The sequence below is a fragment of the Dermacentor albipictus genome, unplaced genomic scaffold (assembly GCF_038994185.2).
Source record: "Dermacentor albipictus isolate Rhodes 1998 colony unplaced genomic scaffold, USDA_Dalb.pri_finalv2 scaffold_11, whole genome shotgun sequence".
NCBI classification, from domain to species: Eukaryota; Metazoa; Arthropoda; class Arachnida; order Ixodida; family Ixodidae; genus Dermacentor; species Dermacentor albipictus.
In genome coordinates, this window is record NW_027225565.1 from 14,725,109 (window position 1) to 14,734,910 (window position 9,802).

Genomic DNA, 9,802 nt, shown 5'->3' on the forward strand with positions numbered 1-9,802 from the left:
TCTCTTCGCCTAGGTACTACGGGGAAGAAGGTTGTTAGTTCCGTTCGTCCCTAACCGAGCTGGCAGCACAATCGACAGAATGCGTGGCCGGCAAGGCTAAGAAGCCGGGTTCAAGGCGAGTTTGTAGCTATTTTTTTGCGGCGGTATCATAGTAAATTCTGATAGTGGCATGGGGATACGTATGGGCGTGAGGTGTTTTCTCGGATGACGTTAACAGCAAAGCATTACGTCGTGCCGATGCATTGTTCATTAGTGCACATGTCGTTGAGCATACCACACACTTCAGGGGGATAGCGGGAACGGAAACAGTTTATGAATTCACCTGCCGTGCCGATTAGTAGTTGTTAATGTAACTTAGCAAACACACTTGGAGATTCGTGGGAATGGAACATTTTGTACTCTGTATGTGAAAGTACTAAAACTTGCGTCGCCATGCATGCAATCTGAGCCGTAGATCGTCGTGAGAGCTGTACAGCCACACTGCCGAAACACTACGCCCTGCGGATGAATCCGGAACAAATGTATGCTAAAGAAAAATGGTCGTCATGCAATTTCATAGCAGTAGACCCTTCTGGAAGCTGTACAGTAACACTGATATTGGGCTACGTGGTTTGTGCAAACAGCCAGCTGTTCCAGATTCAGAAAATACTTAAGACCAGAGGAAAATTTCTAAAGCTACAAGACGGCAACCTGATTTGATAAATCATAGTTTGGATGTTTCCAGTAGAAGCACATGCACCAAAGGAAACTAAGTTGCAGTAAAAGTTGGACTTCAGAAAGTAAGTGTGTCAACATTACACCAACGATAAGCGCAATTCCACTACATGGATGACTTGCCTTGTATGAAAACATTGTTTTCACCTTTTGCTCTCCTGTTCGCCATATAAGCATTGCGGTTTAAGACGACGTCTCACTGTTAAGGGCAATGCGTTCGTCACTGGCTGACCAGAAATTAATCGCTATTAATGTCGTATAATGAGCATTAAAAAGTTCTCTTCAACTCCTACTTTGTGACTGATGACCCGGCTGTCCTTACATAGGTGCGGATCCATCTCCAGAGAGTCATCACTCAATTGCATTTTTTTTTACAGGAGCGTGGACAGCTGCATAAATAGTGTTTTTTGAGTGACTGCACATAGGTTACCAGGCTTGTTATCAGTCTTTTAAATCACCCACACAGGCGTACATTATCCTCTTCATTTAGTAAAGAGGGGTAAACATCGACAAAATGATGCAGCTCAAATAGCTTGAACGTGTATGCGTTTTCTGTCCGCACTGACGGACAAGATGGCTCGAGCATTGCATAATGCCGTTTGCCTAAAGCCAGCTTCGCCGCAAGTTATCAGTGTCGCACAATCAAGTATGCGCAGTGTACTGCGGCGAAGTGTACCAAGAGTGGAAAGCGGTCACTGTCAGATGATATAGTGTAATATACGTCCGCACCTGCAATCACGTTTCCTGTCGCAGTACAAGCATAGAGACGCCGAACAAGTGTACTGGCAGTCCTTCAGAGCTATTTCGCTCGCAGTCGTAGCGATCCGAGCCCTTGTTTCGCCCACCTATAGCGCCCCATATATGAGCTAGACATCGTAACAGCCGGGATTTGTAATACGCGCTCCTTCATAAATTACCCTTGCGCACAAGCACCTCAGACTCGCTACGAATCTGCACCACTTAACCAAAATCAGTGCTACTGTACAGCTTTCACAAGTGTCTACTGCTATGAAATTGCATAACGAACATTTTTCTTTAGCATCCGCAGGGTGCAGTGTTTTGCCAGTGTGGCTGTACAGCCCTCACAACGATTTACGGCTCAGATTGCATGCATGGTGACGCAAGTTTTAGTACTTTCACATACAGAGTACAAAATGTTCCACTTCCACGGATCCCCAAGTGTGTTGTATACACAGTTACATTAGGAACTACTGCATCGGCACGTCAGTTGAATTCATCTGTTTCAGTTTCCGCGATTCCCCTGGACGTCAGACTCTGGAGTTTTGCATAGAGTTACTGTATATGCTACCGCAGGTAGCGTGGTAGCATATACAGTAACTCTAGTGCCCGCTAGTGTTCCTGTATATGCTCCCGCAGGGAGCAGAGTTGCGCATAAGTCCACCATCGTGATCCAGCTCTGCAGCGAAGCCACTTTTTCGTGCGCGCAGGAGCCAAATGCCGCGCGGTGTTTCGTCTTTTTCTCTAGTGGTCGCGAGCTACAAGCGCCAATTGTTCACAGGCGCTTAGCAAAGGGCACTTCTTAATACAGGCTACGCTCGAACGAGTCATTCGTGCAGTCGAAGGGGGTGGGCTTCCAACCAACCGAAACTTTGTATGTACCTATGTAAACACGCATATACAAACACACACATGAACGTACAAATAGGGGGTAGGACCGTCTTCGATTCCCCAAAATAAAATACTCCCGTGGCTCGAACAGCTCCAAAGTTCGCTCGCAAACGCTCAGTACGTTGCCACAAAAGGCGGTGCAATGATTTTCAGCATGCATATGAAGTTGTCTTATCACTGTGAGAAAGCAAGAAATGTTTTAAAGCGTGTTTAAAACTTCACACACGTAAGGTGGACACTTAGCGCATTTTGGCTGCCGAAACCAGCCGATTAATGGCCGTCGCCAAGAGAGCTATCGTGCCTGCAGTTATGTCAGTGACCGTTAACAAAGCGTCATTTATCACTAACCATCGTTCACAACAGCTGCACGTTTTCGATACATGCGGTGCAGACACAGATTTAAGCGCATTTCAAATGTTCACATGCGCACATTTTAAGCAAAGCTTACTTTTACGATTCATTCATACCGCAGACTAATCAGCGATATAGTAGGAGCAAATCTGCAAGTAGAAAAAGATTCAAGATGCAAGAGCTTCTAGATCAAATTTATTTCATACAAGGGAATGCATGAACGGCTGCTGGCAGCAGGCCAAGTGTGCTGGCTCTTGGAACCTTGGAGGCAGAATTCAAAGAAACTGGAAAGGCAACAAGCTATTAAGAGTAACAACAGGTTATTTTTATTGCACTAATCACATCAAGATGGCAAACTTGCAGGGTAATTATTCACACAGTGCAGACTGTAATCTGACAACACATTTTTCTTGATCTCTCACCACTCAGAGAAAAGCCAGTAGTTGACACTGTATCAAATCAATGAAATCACTGAAGCAGGTTTTGTCCAAAAAGCCAGGTTACAAAGCTTTAATTGTGACCTATCGCATCAGAGGCAAGGAAATTTTACGTCATTCAACAGTGCATTCACTCCACTCCCGCCCACAGGAAACAGCATTCACCAAAGCACAACGTAGATTTCTAGCGTGTTTAAATGAACGACAAGTTTTTGTTCCACTGGCTGATACATGATGCTCACAAGCTAGCACACATACAATTGCGGCTTAGCTTCGATGGCAGCAATTAGTTAACAAAATAAATAAGCCTGTGCACTTCAAGACAAGAAGTTGACTAGAATCAATTTTACTGTTCTCAAAACTTCACACGGAGAAGGAATATATTACAATTATCACAGCTCGAGAGCTAAATATGCATATGCCAAGTTAGCACCCGTTTTGTCCTTGTTCCCTTGTGTGCTTTCTGCAAAGATGTCCTAGCTCTTCAGAAATTGCGGTTGACGAGAGAGGTACATATTGCTCATTTCAATTTTAAACTCTGAAGGGTGCATTCAAAGTCAACAAGCCCAGACTTGTTAACAACAACACTCTCACTATAGTATCAGTGTGCCTCCAGCTAGTTTGCTTGGCTGAAGCATTTACTCCTATGGCTGAATTCCGTGTGGTTTGTGCAGTGTGGTGCGCTGCACCCCGTCATACTGGAATACAAGTGCCAGTACGATGTGTTTCGTATCACTTCACCGAGATCCTTGACTTGTGGGGACGCGCGACCCTCGCGCCTCCCCTGATGTTTTTCCCGCATAGCGCGTCTCCTGTAGTGCGGCTTCGCCGCACACGCGGCGGTCCCAGTGGTACAGGCGCAGTGCGAGAGATGGCGCTAGTGTTGCGCGCCGCGAGGTTACTTGGGCGCCGAAAGGAAGGCGCTTGCTCTCTTGGGTTCGAGACAGCGAGCGGGACAGACGTGCTTGCACGTGCAGCAACCCTCTTTCCCGGCGGGTCGGCGCATGGCGGGGGACGACTCCCGCGCGCGCGCGGAGACCCATGCTTCTGCGAGACCGCCTCGCGTGGCCGCCTTCGAACGCGCCACGATTCGCGTGACTATACACGCGAACGACCAGGCGTTGGGATCCAGCATGGAGCGAACATATTCGCTCGCGAGGACGCGGTGAGTCGGACTTCTAGATTTGTCGCGCGCCCATCGGCATGTTTGTGGATAGCAACTCGGCTAGCAGGCATTGATGTATGAAAGGTGCAATAAATGCCCTTGTGATCGTTTGCACTACTGTGTTGTCGTTCCTTTGTCCCAAGAGTACGGTGTGAGAATCCCACATCAGACCCCACAGACTTCACATCGTAGAATACCGTACCTGAAACCCGCAGCTGCTCCTCTCAACGCACGATCGACGGTCCGCTGATTACAATGGCGATGGCACTGACGGAAACGACGAGTTCGCATGAGTCGGCGATGCGCCCGTAAAGTTGGCTTCGCAGCGACGCGGATCATTTGACGTCATTTTTCGCGCTCGGCCAATAGCGGTGCGAGCGGCGCCGGAAAAGGTATGCGCAACTCTGCTCCCTGCGGGAGCATATACAGGAACACTAGTGCCCGCTTTGCTTCCCGCTGGTGCCCGCACGCCTGCCAGTGGGATAGACAAAATTCCAATCAAGTTAATGAACTTGGCGCAAGAAGCAAGGAAACGCTGATAAAAGCATTGGAGGCAGTCACAACACATAAGCAAATTCTGCACAGCTGGAGACAGAGTAAAATGAATTTCATTTATAAAGGGAAAGGTGATAAGAACATAAAATCCTTCCGACCAATTACGATAACATCAGTTATATATAGGCTAGCGATGCAGGCGGTAAAATTAAAAATGCACTCATGGGTAGAAAGTAATAGAATACTCGGATAACTTGAGAACGGGTTGAGAAGTGGCAGGCGCTTTCGGCTCCTGAAACCGAAAGTATTTGGTGCAAGCTTAAACTCAATGGAATTTGCTGCGTACTTGGGGCAGTATATAGACCCCCAAATGCCCCTCTAACATATTTGAAATCAATCCAAGACTACCTGTGCCGTAATGTACCTGCCAGCGCGCGCTTGATAATTGCGGGAGACTTTAATCTTCCGGGTATACAATGGCACAGTCTCGAAAGTGGTTCTTCCGACCTTGCAAACTGTGACATCCTGTTGGACATCGCATTTAGTCAAAACTTAACACAAGTTGTGAAGGAGATAACTAGAAGTGGACCGACGACAGAAACATTACTAGACTTGGTGTTCGTAAATGAAAAAATACATGAATATGAGGTGAATATTGAAGAAGGACTTTCAGACCACAAGCTTGTTATACTTTGCGTAAAAAACGGTCTACCATGTAAAAATAAGAAAAGGAAACAAATCCTCATTAGAGATTTCAACAAGGCCGACGACGTCAGCATTTTAGACTACTTAGAAAAGCAGCTGTACTCTTTCGATGAATCGGATGACGTTGATATGTTGTGGACGGAATTTAAAAGAATAATCAAGTATTGTGTAGAAAATTTTGTGCCTCAACTAAAAAAAAAACAGTCAGAAAGCGTAACCCATGGGTTAATCGGGAAATAATTCAGTTAAAACGCAAATTGAAACGCATGAAAAGAAACAACCTAAGACAACAACATGACATTTCACAAGTATCATCTCTGCTTAAGCGCAAATTAATCTCAGCAAAAGAAAAATATTTTTGTGAGACCTTACCTTCTTTTATGAAATCCTCACCACAGCGTTTCTGGCGTCATATCGCTCCGATGAAAGACAGCATTCGGTACCTAGATTCCGGAGGCTACATCATAACCGACCCCACAGAAATTGCTGAAAAATGTAACGAGTTCTTCCACTCTGTATTCGTGCCTCCTGAAGTTCAAAGCGCAGACCTCTGCGCAGAAACCATCCACGAACAGGAAGGCATGCCGGATATCACTATATCTGAGCAAGGAATATTATCGCTTTTGCTAAACATTGACACAAAAAAGTCTGTTGGCCCTGACAACATCCCGAATGAGTTTTTAAAACGTTATGCAGAATGGGTGTCTAAATACTTAAACATTATTTTCAGCTTGTCCCTGGATAAGCGAAAATTGCCCTCCGACTGGTTAAGAGCGAAAGTTATACCTGTCCACAAAACCGGAAACAAACATTGTGTTGAAAACTACAGGCCAATTTCAATCACGTCCGCATGCTGCAAAATACTAGAACATATCATATCAGCAAGTTTATTTGATTACCTTGAGGGCCAACATCTGCTTAATCCTAATCAACACGGCTTTAGACGAAAATTGTCAACGATCACCCAGCTCGTAGAAACAGTCCACGAGTTAGCAAAAGCAATCAACGATAAACATCAGGTAGATGCAATTTGTCTTGATATGTCGAAAGCATTCGATCGGGTCCCACACATAGAACTTATAAGGAAACTAAAGAATTTTGGAATTAATAGTACTATTGTCGCTTGGATTAAATCGTACCTTAAAAATAGAACGCAGTATGTGGAAATCAACAATGCGAAATCCGGCATTCTGAGTGTTTCATCAGGTGTTCCCCAGGGCTCCGTGCTCGGTCCCGTCTTATTTCTGTGTTATATCAACGATATTGCTGAAACAGTTTCCCCAGGTGTTAAGGTTCGGTTATTCGCAGACGATTGCCTGCTTTACTCACATATAACATCCAAAGAAGATCAAATTACCTTAAGCTCGGCATTAAGTAGTATCCATGACTGGTGCTCAAAATGGAAAATGAAAATAAATCACAGCAAAACGTCATGTATAAGAATAACAAACAAAATAAAAGATATTCTTCCATTTGAATACGAAATTGAAGGACACAAATTACAGAAAGTAAGCTACTTCAAGTATCTAGGCATAACAATAAGTGAAACTTTAAATTGGGATAGGCACATTCATAGCTTATGTAGTGCAGCCGAGAGAAAAATGTGGACTTTACGCCGGAAACTAGGGAAGGCAACCACGAAAGCGAAACTAACCGCCTATTTGACACTTGTTAGACCAACTTTGGAATATGGCTGTATCGTGTGGGACCCCTACACAAAAAACCAGATAGCAAGGATTGAAAAAGTCCAAAGAAGGGCAGCTAGATTTATTCTGTCTAGATATAAGTCCACGGACTCAGTCTCGGGGATGTTGTCAGAACTTAAATTACCCCAACTGCTAGAGCGGCGAAGAGTTGCTAGACTTAAGTTCCTCTATCTTTTGCGGGGTAACTTCTTTAACATAAACACCGAACTGCACATAACGAAGCGCTCGGCCCGAACATTAAGAAACAGCCACAACGAACAACTTACAACTCTTCAAGCTCGGATCAACAAATTCAAATATTCATTCTTCCCACGAACAATTGAAGAATGGAACTCGTTGCCACAGCACATAACGCAAACAGACTGTGTCAGTTTGTTTGAAAAATCAATACACCTTTACTTTGACCTACCAAATTAACCACGACAGCTCGTTTATAGCGAATTTCACCTACTTGGAAATATGAATGTTGCTGTATGTGCTTCTACTACCGCACTTGTACTTTGTTGTGAACCGCAGGTTGTGCGCAATTAATTTATTTTGTATTTGCATGTCTGCAAGGCTGTGATTGCCAATGCATTTACTGCATTGCAACAAATATTTTCCACCCTGTAACGGCCCAAAAATGGGCTAACAGTATTAATAAATGAAATGAAATGAAAATGATAGCCTGTTCGTGCTTACCCAGTGCATAGAAATAGCTAAGGCGGAAAATAGACCTGTGTATTTAGCCTTCCTGGACATAAGCGGTGCATACGACAACGAGAACAGGGAACTCCTGTGGAACATATTAAAAGGTGAAGGTATGGGTCATGAGGTAATTGATTTTCTACAGGAAATATATCGAGAAAATAAAGTTGAAATAACATGGGAAGGAATTAGGAGTACGACAACTGTCGAGATACACAAAGGATTAAGGCAAGGTTGTCCTCTATCACCGCTGCTGTTCATGCTTTATATGATAAGTATGGAAAGAAGGTTACAACGAAGCAATCTAGGGTATAATCTGCGGTACAGATTAGGCGGAAATGTTGTTGAGCTACGACTACCGGGTTTAATATATGCGGACAATATTGTACTGTTAGCAGATAGCCAGGGAGATTTGCAAACTCTAGGTAATTACTGTGGAGACGAAGGAGACAGTTTAGGTTTCAGTTTTAGTGCAGCTAAGTCCGGTGGGATGTTTTTCAACGATACAACTGATCAGGAGCTTACAATACAAGGCCATGAAATGCCCCGAGTGGCCGAATACAAATATCTCGGGGTATGGATAAACATAGGGCAGATGTACATGGAAAAGCACGAACAGTCTCTCATAGCAAAATGGCGAAGAGATGCTGGGATAATGAAACATAGGGCATTGTGGGGGTACTACAGGTATGAGGTACTGAGAGGTATTTGGAAGGGAGTAATGGTGCCGGGGCTTACTTTCGGGGATGGGGTCCTGTGTTTAAGGGCAGAGGTTTAGTCGAGACTAGAAGTAAATCAGAGAGGTGTGGGAAGATTAGCACAAGGTGCCCACGGGAAAACCACAAACGAAGCAGTACAGGGGGATATTGGGCTGGGCATCGTTCGAAGCACGGGAAGCTCAGAGTAAAATCGTATACGAAAAACGCCTGAGGAAATTGGACGATAACAGGTGGGCAGCTAAGGTATTAAATACCTATACAGAAAGAGCGTTGACTCACAATGGCGGAAAAGATCTAGGAAGCTAACCAGTAAGCGTGCCCGACACGAGGACGGAGAAAGACAGAGCATTAAACGACAGGTTAAAAACGCGGAAGGTAAAAATTGGATAAATTCAATGGAAAAGAAGCATAGTGTGGAACTATATCTATACTGGAAACAGCAGATTAGCAAGGAAGCGTTTTGTGATAACTCAAGAGGCAGTGCCCTAGCTACTCTTTGAAGCTAGGTCAGGGTGTCTCAGAACGCGGAGCTATAACAAAATTTAACGAAGAAGACACATGTACTGTGTGGTAAATCTGTAGAAACAATAGAACACCTCATACAAAAATGTGATGGTATCAATATTGATGTCGATGCGGCCACAGTAACGCTCCCTGAGGGCTTAGGGTTCAGAGCGTTCATAGACAACAATAGTCATGTAAATAAATATGCGGCGGAAATTAGCAAAAGGCGATTGGAGGATTGGTGGCTCAAAAGCAGAGAGGTGACATAAGGTTAAAAGGGTACGAAGACGTATTTAAAGAAAATCGCGAATTTTAATAACACACAGCACAGGTAAACAAAAATAAAAGGCAAAATAAGAAGCTGAGCATGGTGGCAACTACCATCACCCCGTTTCAAAGGGGACGCTCCTACCTTCCATCCATCCATCCACTTTGTTTCCCGCTGATGCCCGCACGCCTGCCAGCGCCAGCTCTGTTCTGCTGACACCTTGATCGCTACGAGACATTCGTATTTGCTTTGTGTGTTAGTAATTTGGTCAGCTTTATGCGGCTGTGCGATGGGAAAGTGCTTTGTGCCCTTCTTACTTATTTGCAAACCTGAGAAATAAAGTCTCATCATGATGTTCTGCCCGGGACTGTACATACCTTCTTGGTGGTTACATAAAGCAGCTGGTCCATCAATTTCTCTAC